The 13,409-nt window shown below is 37.3% G+C and overlaps 1 long non-coding RNA gene across 2 annotated transcripts in view; it reads right to left on the minus strand.

Annotated features, from left to right (window-relative positions):
- Nucleotides 1-4,834: 4,834 nt before the first annotated feature.
- Nucleotides 4,835-13,409, minus strand: part of LOC133865906 (uncharacterized) — a 29,303-nt gene continuing 20,728 nt past the window's right edge. The window contains exon 2 of one of the 2 annotated variants that reach the window (XR_009899832.1): nt 4,835-5,794. This is a non-coding gene — a long non-coding RNA (uncharacterized LOC133865906). Of the gene's footprint in view, nt 5,812-13,409 lie in introns of both variants that reach the window. The other variant, XR_009899831.1, reaches the window with a different exon arrangement.

A 13,409-nucleotide genomic window follows, 5' to 3' on the forward strand; every position in this document is an offset into this window, starting at 1 on the left:
CGCGAGTGGCCTTGTTTTCCTCTATGAGTCAGCCGGAAAGCCACTCCGGTCGTCCCTCTTACTCTTTTCGGCTTTAAAAAAAGAGAAATGCTTGGTTGTACACTCTCATCCCACTTCTATCCCACTCTTGTCTATTTGAACCAATAATGTAAGAGATAGTGGAGAGAGTGTAGTGGAACCCATTTTTTTTTAACAATATTATTGGTCCAAGTAGGCAAAGGTGGGATAGGAGCGGAATGAGAGTGTACAACCAAGCATTTCTCTTAAAAAAATCCATGTGTCATGATCCCGACACTCTGAAAGTGAGTTCCGGCCGTAGGCCTTAGGTTATACGGTTATAGAAGTTATAATCAGAATGTTTTTTTTTTTTTTTTTTTTAATTTTCTTTTTTATAAATGAGCCACACGTTTTTTTTTTTTTTTTATATAAATAGGACGCGTCTTGTGATGCGTCACGCATGAGTCGTCATCATGCGTGACGACTCATCACTCATGCCTCTTCTTCTCTTTGGCAGTGAGGGAGTTAGATGCAGCTCAGGTGAGGATAAATTTGATTCCTAATTTTATGTGTTTTATAAGAAAAAAAATAAAAAAAAAATGAAGTATTTATGCTGTAATTTTTTATACATCTAAGCCTAATCCGTTCTTCAAGAGATTCTAATTACTCATGTCTTATACCAGTAGTGGTTAGAAGACCAAAAAGACCAAAATTCCGGATGTTAAAATAATTAGAGGGATTTACTTGTAAATAAAATTAAAAAATAATTTATTTTATAATAAAATTTTATTTTATTACATTTAATAGTGTATATAGTATCACGTCATTTAAATTTTTAAATAACGTAACAATATATTCACTTAATGACAATATATATAACTTTTTGTCAATTTTACTCTACATAAATAGAAGCCTTATCCAAATTGGAATTATGATCCTAAGGAAAAAGCATGGAAAAAGATGAGTAGAAGGAAAAGGCTAAAAGAGTGTATTGATGGGCTATTCTTTCTATCTTTTTTAGACTTTTTATAATGAATGTAATCCATTCCCACCGATATTTCTCTAAGTTCACATTGGGGTTTATGACTTTTCCCATTATAACGTAATCCTCATCCACTGATCACCACTCCATTTAAATATTATTCAAATGGAGCATATAAAAGAGGAAACAAAAGACTCATCCAACAGGAATTATTGAGTTATTAAAGTGAACAAAAGAATAATTATCCTCATCAGGGAAGAAATAAAAAGTAACTAATAAAAGCTAGCTTGAGATATTCGAACCCTATAATTATTCAAATAATAATAATAATAAAAAAAAAATCAATAAAGAACAAACTTACTTGAATAAAAGCTAGCTCCACATATCTACCATGCAAGATGATCCAAGTGTGTGCCCACCTGTCTTAATGCTATTAAATTGTTAACGAGTAATACTATTTAATAGACTGATATATAATTGTTATACAATTCAAATAATGTGGCAATAAATATTAACTATTGGATAAATACTTTAAAAAAAGAAAAAAAAGTTAAAGCTAACTTTTACACACATTATCATAATTATATAAAAATTGTATAATAATTTATTAAATAGCATTGCTCATCGTGAATTAGTCAAAAAAAAATGTTTAGAAGTCTTATGATTAGAATCTCTAAACGATCTAGAAGCTCTTACAGTTACGTCACTCATGTTCTAGCTTCTTTGGTTTCTTCTTTACTAAGTTTCTCTCCCATTGGCTGCTACTTAATTTTTTATTATTTTTTTTCCTTTGGGCCAATAGAATGAACATTAACAAGAAAATTAAGAAGAAAAAAAAAAAAGAAAGGGAGAAGGGAACATCCTATAAGCCATTCTGTAACACATTAATAAATCACCCCAGAAACTTAGAGAGAGGGATCAGAGACGGTGATGAGCATAATGCCTGAGCCAGAGGTGGTGATGAAGCTGAACGCTGCTGGGGTTGGGGTGGTGGTCCGCACCAAGGTGGAGCCAGAGAAGGCGGTGAAGATCAGCACAGAGCCACGGTTCAAACCGAAAATTGGAAGCGTGATCCCAGCAAAGCGGAGATCAGTTAAGCGAATGATGTATGATTCTGTAGCCCAAGCCATTGCCCATGTTTTCCGTCCTCGCCCTCCACCGTCTTCCTCTGCAGACCCACAGTACTCCGACAGCTGCTTTAAGAAGAGTAAGCGTATATACCCACACCATAGCAGCGTGACCATGCCTTAAATCTCTGTTTTTCTCTCTTTTACTACCTGGGCTGGCCATTTGTTCATCTTGTTATTGGATATGGTAAGCCATCTGTAGTGTGCTTTCTTTTTCCCCAGAGTGGTCTGTACTCTGTAGCGTACCTCTGATTCCTCTGTGTTCTTTTGTATTTTATATATATATATATATATATATATATATATATATATATATATATATATATATATATATATATATATATATATATATATATGATGCACATTTCTGGCAATTGCGGCAGTGATTTATGGTAGCACAGAAATTCATAGGTTGTCAATTCCACATCACGTCTTAATTGCCTGCCCTAAAAGTTCACACCCAGACCAGATTCACCAGTAACCCATTATTTTACTGTTTACAAGAGAACAACACTAACAAAAAAAAAAAAAAAAAATCCGATTTCCATTCTTGGAAAGTTTATAATATTAAAATATTAATTAAAGAATTTTATCATCTTTTTATCTATTTAAATTTTTAGGACAAAGGATAATGGTATCAATGTTAAATCATCACCTATAACCTTTTTGGGTGATTTAATATAGCTTAATCGGCTAGAAATTACGTCTTATGAAGCAGAGGTCACTAATTCGAATCCCCTATCTCCCTCTTGTGTGGACATGCCAAAAAAGAAATCTATGTTTGAATCTTATCTTTATCATTTATCACTCATTTCAATTAAAATAATTTACATGTTGTCTATTTCACACCTAAAAAGATTTCAAAATTTCAAAATATTATTTTCTTATTGAGTTAAACTACAAGAACACATAATCGAATAGAAAATCATACGGAAGTATGCCAAAAGAAAAAAGTAATAATAAAAACAGAGAGGACCCCCCTAAAGAAATCATTCTGTTTTTGTCCTATTTTATATTTTATTAAGATTGGATTTGATCTATAAAGACTAACATCACATTCTACAAATCAAAGGCCAGGGCCGGGACAGTTAGTGATAAGTAGTATTGAAAGCACAATTAAAGGATTAGATATTCTTGCTAGTGGATACCGTTTTGCTTTTTATTATTATCTATTCGACATGACAAAAAAGATCATGTTATAAAAAAGGACACAATAATATTCCTTATTTTTGGCAAAGTAGGTAAAGGAAAATCTCAGCTGAAAATTATGGCTTTGTCCTTTCGGCTTTGTCACCGTCGTTGTCTATTTTAGGCCAAACTTTTCTCAGGGCCTTTCTGGTCCAACGGTGCCCTCCAATCAGAGGTAGCTGGCCCATCCATGATCATCACCACTTTGTCAGAAACATGCAGATTTCCTTGAGAGGTTTGTAGGACAAGGCGTGTTTGGTTATGGAAATAAATTCAAGGCGAGGTGGACCTTCTTGATTTTGGTTGTAATTTCGTGTTTAAAATTATAATTTAATTATTAAATTTAGCGGTTCTTATAGGCTTAAAGTTTTGAAGTAAGAAAATGAGATTTAAGTGTAGAATCATTCTCTGACTCGCTCTATTTACCATTCCTAACTTTTTCTACAACACCGGCCAAAGCCAAATGGTTCACCCAAATTTGCATGCAGTTTGGCTAGCGCGCGGGGTGTGAATGCAATGTGCTAATTTGTCAACTTGGTACTAGTCCTAGTAAAAAACGGCTCGACTAAAAGAAGGAATGTTTCTGAAAGGGGAGCCAGGACTTAAAAGCAGAGAATTGTTTGGAAAAGACAAAAAGTTGGCTTTTTCATAGGGTCCATCACTCCATCATATCCTGTTAATTTTCTCAAGCTACATGTGCCGCGGACACGTATCCAAACAACTTGATCTCCGAATTTCCCCGCAACTTCTCTGGAACTAGTATATATATAGCATTTCTCTGTTATGTAAAAACGCAAATAGAGGGGTCTAGCCGTCTAGGGTCTCTTTAGAGAAGAAGAAGAGGAGGGTGGTGAGCAGCCATTGAGCCAAAGACAGAGATGTTGAGGGAGCTGAGCCCTGGTGATCAGCAAGTGGGTGTTGCCAACACAAGTCCAGAGAAGGCGCTGAAGCCAAAACCATGCCAGGAATTCATCGGAGCCAAGGCGGAGACAGTGACAGTACCCTTCAAACCTAAGCCTGGAGGTTTAATTCCACCAAAGAAGAGGTCTGTGAAGAGAATGATATTCAATGACATTGTCGAACATATTTCCTCTCTTTTCTGTTTCCGTCATCCCTCTTCCTCTCCAGCCTTCCAGGCCCACTCTGACAAGCCTAGCAGCCACTTTAAGATGGCTCCACCGCTCGATTCATCGAACGTATTTCCCCACCCATGATAGCATGCATGCATGCCAATGAATCACCAATATACACCCCCTTTTTTTTTTTTTATCAGACCAATATACACCCCTGCTGTGGCTGTTACCACTATTGTGTTACTGTTGTTGTTGCTGTCATTTATCTTTGATATTGCCTACAATGATTTGGGATGTAATAAATTAGTTGTAATTAGCTTGCAAAAGTTTTAAAAAAATTGCTTCTCTGTGGACCGTGGTGTCAAATTTTATTAGGCTCATCTGTCGACGGTTTATGGTTGTTTCTCTGCATCGACAGTTGAAAAAGGAAAAGAAAATAACTTCACGTACAACACAGCAAAGACTCATAAACAAACCATCCGGCAATGGACCCTCCACAATAGTGTGTCCAATATACCATCCTCCGTAAACTCCTCAACCCTCTCCACCCCACAGGCAATGACCCGTATCAACAATTCTTGCTAAGATCGAGTTCTACCAATCGAAAAAGACCATCCGATTAACCATGTATTTGGAAGAAGTGGAACTATTATAAGAAAGACTATTTTCAGACAAATACGCATACTTAATGCAGGACATGGAGTACCAGTAAGACTATTATCAGGCAAATACGCATAATTCAGTGTACGCAACTTACCGGACGACGAAAAAATCGGACCGAGATCGAGCTAAGGCTTTGGCGGAAGCAATCGGGAATAGATCGACCCGGGAAGCGAAAACCTAGAGGAATTGGAAGATCGGAACTTCTGATGGTGGGCAACAGGTGGATTTGTAGAACAGAGGCCATCCAAGCAAAATCCAAGGCGTCTGGCAAGCAAAGGTCCACAAAGTCAAGCTCTCCGCTTCCGCTCAGCAAACTCGACAGCTCAGGCTCCAAACCCAGAAGGAACGATTCCAACCTTGAGAATTGTTCTTTCAGCTCAAAGCAACTAACCACGCCGCCTCGTTCTTGCGACAAATCTCATTCGCAAATGGGTAGCCCATCTATGGCGGTGGTGCCTTAGTGGTCCGAAAACTCGCCCGAGTAGACTCGGGAACGAGGCCACTGCTTTCTTTTCCGATCTGAACTTTGGATTTCTTTATGTTGCTGTCTCTCTCTCTTTTTCTCCGTGGTTGTATCTCTGAACGAATGAATTCAAATGGCTCGGTGGGTTTGGCGTCTGTTTCTGGGGGAAATCATTGGGGACATGTTGAGCTCCGGCAAATGGCAATGTCTATGTGAAATCATTTCAAAATCATTTATGGTGGATTTAAAATTCCTGTTGATTTTGTCGCCACCTGTTGTAGATTGGTCGGACGAGGTTCTTCTGTGCAAAAGAAAGGTCTGAGACCAATAAGAGAGCAACACGAGAAATTAAATAAAATATGGACCACGAAATTAATAATTTTTATTTTTATTATTATTAACACATTACCCTACTTGGTAGAATAGTTGATTTTATGGATGACATTATGCAATAAAATTGATGTTTTTGTTACTATCACAAACCGATCGAGCACCTGTGAAGGTACACTGTTCTCTTGATATTTCCAAGGTTTTAAGAAGCATCAAATAAGATTATGATTAGAAGTTAATGTAAATAATCATAATTGGCTGAAATCTAGGATGTGTCCTTAATCTTATCTGTTCAGAGTTTAGTGTGAGAAATAGAGAGAAAATTAAATAGGAAGTTGTAGAGAGATTTCTAATTGAATAAGATATTAAGATGAGACGACTTTCTTTAAGATTTTTCTGTTCCCTCTTTTGAGAATTTAATTCTTTTCATTTTTCAACCTTAATGATTAAGAGTGTTCCAGCATTTCATCTCTTTCAATCTATTTGCATGCTGTTTATGCCCCCTTTTATTAATTTGCATCTTCCCATTAGCAATCATATTGCTTCGTGGTCATTGACTTAATTAGAGGGATTAACTCCGGTTGTGGGACAATATCAAGGCCTCCTACTGGGCTCGATATATGTTTTTAATATAATAACATAATAAATATTATTATTAAATATCAAAGTATTTGAAATTAAGAACAACTTCTATTCGGTGATGGCAAAAATCAAGGCCTTTCTGCCCACCAATAAGAAGTTGACATATCAGCATGGAACAAAAAAAACAGAAAAAGGTAAATGTTGGCAAAATACCGGTTCATCCCCCCTTCTTTCACCTTAAACAAAAACCAAAAATCCTCCTAGCCACAGAGCCACTGCCCCATGTGGCCACACCGGACACCCAAGATCGGCAACTCCACGGCCACGCCGAACACCCGAGATTGGCAACTCCACGTCGGACACTCGAGAACGGCAACTCCACGGACGACGAGACGGAGTTGAACGAGGTGGGTAGTCCCGTTAGCTTTTCTTGGACCCAAAGTTGGCCGGGGGTGGCTGCCCCCGGCCACTGGCGGGTGGCCGTGCGGCTACCCCCGGTCCATGGGGCGACTGCGCGGCCATCCCCGGGGTCTGGGGGTGGCCTTCGAGCCAGCCCTAGATCCATCTAGGGCTGGCCCGATGGCCACCACAGGCCCTGCGCAGCCACCCCCGGTCCATGGGGCGGCCGCGCGGCCATTCCCGGGGTCTGGGGGTGGCTCAAACCTGGGTGTGGCCTTCGGGCCAACCCTTCAATCCGGGCGTCACTCCAGTCGGCCGGGCTGTCACTCACCGTTGGCCTAGGTCGACTCCGACTCCGCCGACCGGCCCATTGGTGGCAACTCTGGTTGTGGTGGCAACGGTGGCAAGTTGGGTTGGGTAGGCGATGATGGAGAAAGGGATAGGTTTCAGCAGGTTGGGTGTATGAATTTGGTGTGATTGGGTGTTTTCACCCTATGGTGCTTTGGTGTACTAAACTGACGTGTTGAGTGTTTATTGTTGGGCAAAAAACTTTTGTTTTCTGCCATGACCGTATAAAAGGGGCTCTCTTTGAAATTTCTTGATTAAGAAATCATTCTTATCGTTTTATAATAAATGGATTTACTAAAATCAAAATACACTAGCACATAAATTTTAAAACTCTAGAATTACTTGATACTACTTGACGATTAGTTATAAAAAATTTAACAACTCCCCAAAATATGTAGTCGTGGTGAAAAAAAGATAAAAGTATGAGAGGGAGAGAGCTTTGAGAGAAGGAGGCAGAAAAAGAAATAGAGTTTCATAAAATTGAAGGTGAGAAATAAAAATCCCATCTCTAAGAGCTATTGCCTATTGGATAGACTTTTTGAAAATAGAATATTTTTTCTTTTTTTCTAATTGTGTAGGGAAAAAGGGCTATAAGGGAGGATCTTTCTCACTTTTGATTCGGAGGGAAGAGAGAATTGGAGAACCTATGAGAATGCTTTCAAATACAAGATGAGAAGCAACCCATTTAACTAAACCATGTACACGATAATTTGTATAACGAGATACTTTCAAAGTATTCCATCTTTGAAACGAGGATAAACTTAAACTAATATCAAAAACTAAATTAGAAAAGTTTCACAATGTGAAAAGCTCAGGAGAATTAACTGCTAGAATAACTAAAAGAGCATTTCCCTCAAGAACAAAATGGTCAATACTAAAAGACAAAGCCAGTTGAGTAGTCAGAAGAGCTGCAGATGGTTCGCCAACAAGAATATTCATAGAATGCAATTTTTGGGTAGCAGCCATAATAATATTTCCAGAAGAATCACTACTGCCAGTAGCAGCTACAACAAAGAAGTCCATCACAGCCCCATCAAAATTCCCTTTAATTAATACTTCCAATGAAATCTTAAATAACCTTTAACATTCACTATCACACATTGTCAAAGATGTCTTTCACATTTACCTTTTTCATCTTTCGGTAAAGATACTTTTTAGATGGAAATGATTCGTAGTTTCTTTTCCTTTATTTGCATCTCTCCAAAAGCAAAGCAAAGTAGCAATTAGCAAAAGACATTTAAGGAATTAAGGTATGTTATAGTTTTTTTAAGCAACTTCCTACACCTTTGAGTCATCCCTGTCTTTTTGTGTATTAAGGTGTGACTGTATTTTGATGATTGAAGCTGTGTTTCTCTACATTATGTTATGTGTTTCCTTTTGTTCAATACATGTGGTCGTTTTGCAAAGACACCTCCAAACTTCAACTTTCGACTTTCAATCCATTCAAACTAATAACTATCACCTCCTTGCAATTTACACCATCCAGTAGATTTTGGCAATAAAATGAACGAAAATTTGCACATATGACACAAATGCTAATTTTTTACTTAATACCCAAATTACTCTAATATCACCCTTCAACATTTTTTTTTGCTTATTTATTTATCGTTAAATTGCCACATGGACATCTCTCTAGATGATACTTATATTAATAAGAAAAATATTGACCACCTAAGTTCTTCACATCCCCAAAAAATTATTAACAAAACAAAAATGAAAAAAAAAAAAAAAAAAAAAAAGAAAGAAAAAGAAAAAGAAGATTAAAAAAATAGGAGGGGTTGAGGCCAGGGGATAGTTGTTACCCTTACAGCACCTAGTCCAAATCTATAATCCCAAAGTTCATTCCGATCCAAAGAATTATAAAATTGTGGAAATGAATTCGGGTAAGGAAGTAGAAATAAATCAGTACAACCCATTTTAACATCATGATCACCCGAAATTATAAGCATATACAAACAAAAAAATAAAATAAAATTATAAGCATCATTATTGTTATCATCACAATTACGTTGATTTGAGCTATTGTTCAACTGATTGGGTGATCATTGATCAGAGTAGTGTAAAACCTTCCAATTATCTTCTGTCTAACAGAGATTTTGTACTAATTACTCAAGCCTTAATTACCATCCACCAAACCTCTACACAATCATATAATGCAATCAGGGAATTTAGTACTTCAAACTGTTTGTATTAAATAGGGTGCCTCAATAAGGAATCGAATAGGCACCAAGCTAGACGAAAACGTGAATTTTGTCAACTTTGACCAAAACAAGGAAGGTTTCTGAAACGAGGGCGAGGACTTTAAAGCGGAGAAGACCAAAACTTGGTCATTTCATTTCCAGAACTCCTCCTAGCTACTACCTCAAACAACGCGGTAAGTATTCGAATGATTGCTTACTCAAGCGACTTGAGGCGTTGACACGTATCCACATAACGGACAACCCACGTTCCCCGCAATTTCTATTTTCTATATATGGAACTAAACTAGTATATACTATATAGCAGAGAAGAAGATCGAAGAGGAGGGTGGTGAGATCGAACTGAGCAGCCATTGAGCCAAAGACAGAGATGTTGATGAAGCTGAACCCTGGTGATCAGCAAGTGGGTGTTGCCAACACAAGGCCAGAGAAGGCGCTGAAGCCAAAACCATGCCAGGGATTCATCGGACCCAAGGCGGAGACAGTGACCCGCTTCAAACCTAAGCCTGGAGGTTTAATTCCACCAAAGAAGAGGTCGGTGAAGAGAATGATGTTCAATGAATTTGTCGAACAAATTTCCTCTGTTTTCTGTTTCCGTCATCCCTCTTCCTCTGTAGCCCTCCAGGCCGACTCTGACAAGTCTTGCAACCACTTCAAGATGGCTCCACCGCTCGATTCATCAAATGCCAAGAACAATACTAACGTATTTCCCCACCCATGATAGCATGCCAATGAATCACCACTATGCACCGCTGCTGTAGCTGTTACCACTAGTGTTACTGTTGTTGTTGTTGCTGTCATTTATCTTTGACGTTGTCTACAATGATTTGGGATGTAAGTTGTAATTGGCTTGCAAAAGTCTTTTAAAAAAAAATGCTTCTCTGTCGTGTCAAATTTTATTAAGTTCATCTGTTTGCTGTTTACGGTTGTTTCTCTGCATCGGCAAAAGAAAAAGAAAATAACTTCACAACACAGCAAAGACTCATAAACAAACCATCCGGCAATGGACCCTCCACAACATCGTGTCCAATATACCATCCTCCGCAAACTCCTCAACCCTCTCAACTCCACAGGCAATGACCCGTATTAACAATTCTCGCTATGATCGAGTTCTACCAATCGAGTAAGGCCATCCAATTGACCGTGTATTTCGAAAAAGTGAAACTATTATCAGAAAGATTCAAAGAATTCAAGACTCAATGCAGTAATACTATTATCAGACAAAATTGACAAATACCCATAATTCAGTGTAGGCAACTTACGATCGACGAAACAATCTGACCGGCCGAGCAGGACCGAGATCGAGCCAAGGCTTTGGCCGAACCAGTCGGGAACAGACCCGGGGAGCGAAAACTCATAAGCATTGGAAGATCGGAACTTTTGATGGTGGGCAACAGGTGGATTTGTAGAACAGAGGCCATCCAAGCAAAATCCCAGGCGTCTAGCAGCCAAAGGTCCACAAAGTCGAGCTCACCGTTTCCGCTTAGCAAACTCGGCAGCTCAGGCTCCAAACTCTGGAACGATTCCAACCTTGAGAATTGGTCTTTCAGCTCAAAGCCACTAGCTACGCCACCTCATTCTTGCGACAAATCTCATCATGAAATGGGTAGCCCATCTATGGCGGCGGTACCTCAGTGGTCCAAAAACTCGCCCGAGTAGACTCGATCGGGAACGAGGTCACTGCTTTCTTTTCCGATCTGAACTTCGGATTTCTTTTCGTTGCTGTCTCTCTATCTCTCTCTCTCTCTCTCTCTCTCCGTGGTTGTATCTCTGAACGAATGAATTCAATTCAAATGGCTTGGTGGGTTTGGCGTGTTTTTCTATGGGAAATCATTGGACATTTGGATTTGGGGACATGGCAATGTTTGTTAAATCATTACAAAACAATTTATTGTGGATTTTTAAAATTTCCCGTTAATTTTGTCGCCACCTGTTGGAGATTGGTCGGACGAGGTTCTTCTGTGCAAAAGAAAGGGTATGAGACCAATTAGAGAGCAATGTGACATTAATTATATAGAGAAAATAGAGCTCTAAATAAGATGTGTTGGGATGACAAGTTTTGAGAAATAGAGGAACTTGAGCACCTGGGAAGGTAAATTGTTCTCTAGATATATATTTCCATGGTTTTAAGAAGCATCGAATAAGATTTTGATTAGAAGAAACTGATTTGACTTAATTATGTAAATAATCGTAATTCGCTGAAATCTAGGATGTGTCCTTAATCTTATTTGTTGAGAGTTTAGTGTGAGAAATAGAGAGGAAATTAAATAGGAAGTTGTGGAGAGATTTCTAATTGAATAAGATGAGACTTTCTTTAAGACTTTTGAGCATTTATTTCTGTTCATTTTTCAACCTTAATAATGAAGAGTGTTCCAATATTCCATCTCTTTCGATCTATTTGCATGCTGTTTATGCCCTCCTTTTGTTAGCAATCATATTGCTTCGTGGTGATCATTGACTCAGAGGGATTATGACTCCGGTTGTTGGACAAAATCAAAGGCCTCCTCCTGAGAATATAATAAACATAATAAATATTAGGGTTAAATATTTTATTGGTACATAAGTTTTAAGTGTTTTTAAATTTAGTACTTCAGTTCTGTTTTGTATCATAGGTGGTACTTGAATTAGGGGTAAAAACTCATTTCATACCTCTGTTAGATTTTTCATCCAAATTTTAAAGGCTCGCTACGTGTCAACCGCTGAGAAAGAAGATTGGTGGCTCACCTCAGCGTTTGACACGTGACGATCCGTTAAAATTTTGAAGAAAAATCTAACAGTGGTACCAAATGAGTTTTTAGAGCTAATTTAAGTACCACCTATGATACAAAACAAAACTGATGTACTAAATTTAAAAACACTTAAAACTCAGATACTAATGAAGTATTTAACCCTAAATATTATTATGAAATATGAAAGTATCTGAAATTTCTTATTAAGAAATCATTCCTATCGTTGTATAATAAATGGATGTACTAAAATCAAAATGGACTTGCACATAAAGTTGATAAAACGTTAGAATTACTTGATACTTGACGATTAGTTATCAAAACTTTTAACAACTCCTCAAAATATATAGTCATGGTGAAAAAAGATAAAATATGAAAGGTGCAAATAGTGAAAGAAAGAGGCAGAAAATGAAATGGAGTACTTTGATTAAACTCGATCTGTCCTTACTCTTATATCATCCTTCACCGTTTTTGTTAAACTGCCACATTGATATATATATATATATATATATATATATATATATATATGAAGGATAAATATCGACCACCTAAGTTCTTCATATCCCCCAAAAAAAATAAAAAATAATAGAACAATTTTTTTTATTTTTTTTTCAAAGAGGATGGGTTGCAAGGATTGTTTGGCCATCCAAAAAAAACCTATTTTGGAGGCAGTCAAATCACCCTCTTGGCCTTGAGGCATTGGTAACCACCTCTTTATCTTCTCTCCTCTCCTCTTTTATTTATTTATTTTTTTTTTAATTTTTTTTTTTGAATAACTAATTTTTGTTTCATTATTTTTCTTATTTTCTAATAATTTCTAGGGGTTATTAAGAACTTAAGTGACAGATTATTTTTGATTAATACATATGTCATTTGAAGGGATGTCCATGTGACAGCCATAACAATATATATAAATTATAAGATATATATATATATAACAAAAATTTTGAAAGGGCGATAGAAAGGAAATTTTGAAATTTTCTAAAGAATATATATATATATATTTTTTTAAAAAAAATATATGGTATCAAATATTTATCTTAGCAAGTAGCAAGTGTACTAGTCTTCTTCTCTCTACTCTCTAGTGTCTACTGCAACCTTCAAAATAAACACGAGATATAGTGAAAACACTGAAAAGTAACACATTACACACGCCACCGACCAATTAACATTCATATGATGCGAGGAGGATTAATTGGTTCCTAACGTCGTTCTTCTCACATCCCACGGTTCCCACCATACTAGTTTTTTCATCGTTGCCCTATTCTATATATCAAAAGTACTAACTCGATCGGTCACCCCTTAAAAAGCCCACTTTGGAGGTGATCGATCA

Source organism: Alnus glutinosa, chromosome 4 (genome assembly GCF_958979055.1).
Source record: "Alnus glutinosa chromosome 4, dhAlnGlut1.1, whole genome shotgun sequence".
NCBI classification, from domain to species: domain Eukaryota; kingdom Viridiplantae; phylum Streptophyta; class Magnoliopsida; order Fagales; family Betulaceae; genus Alnus; species Alnus glutinosa.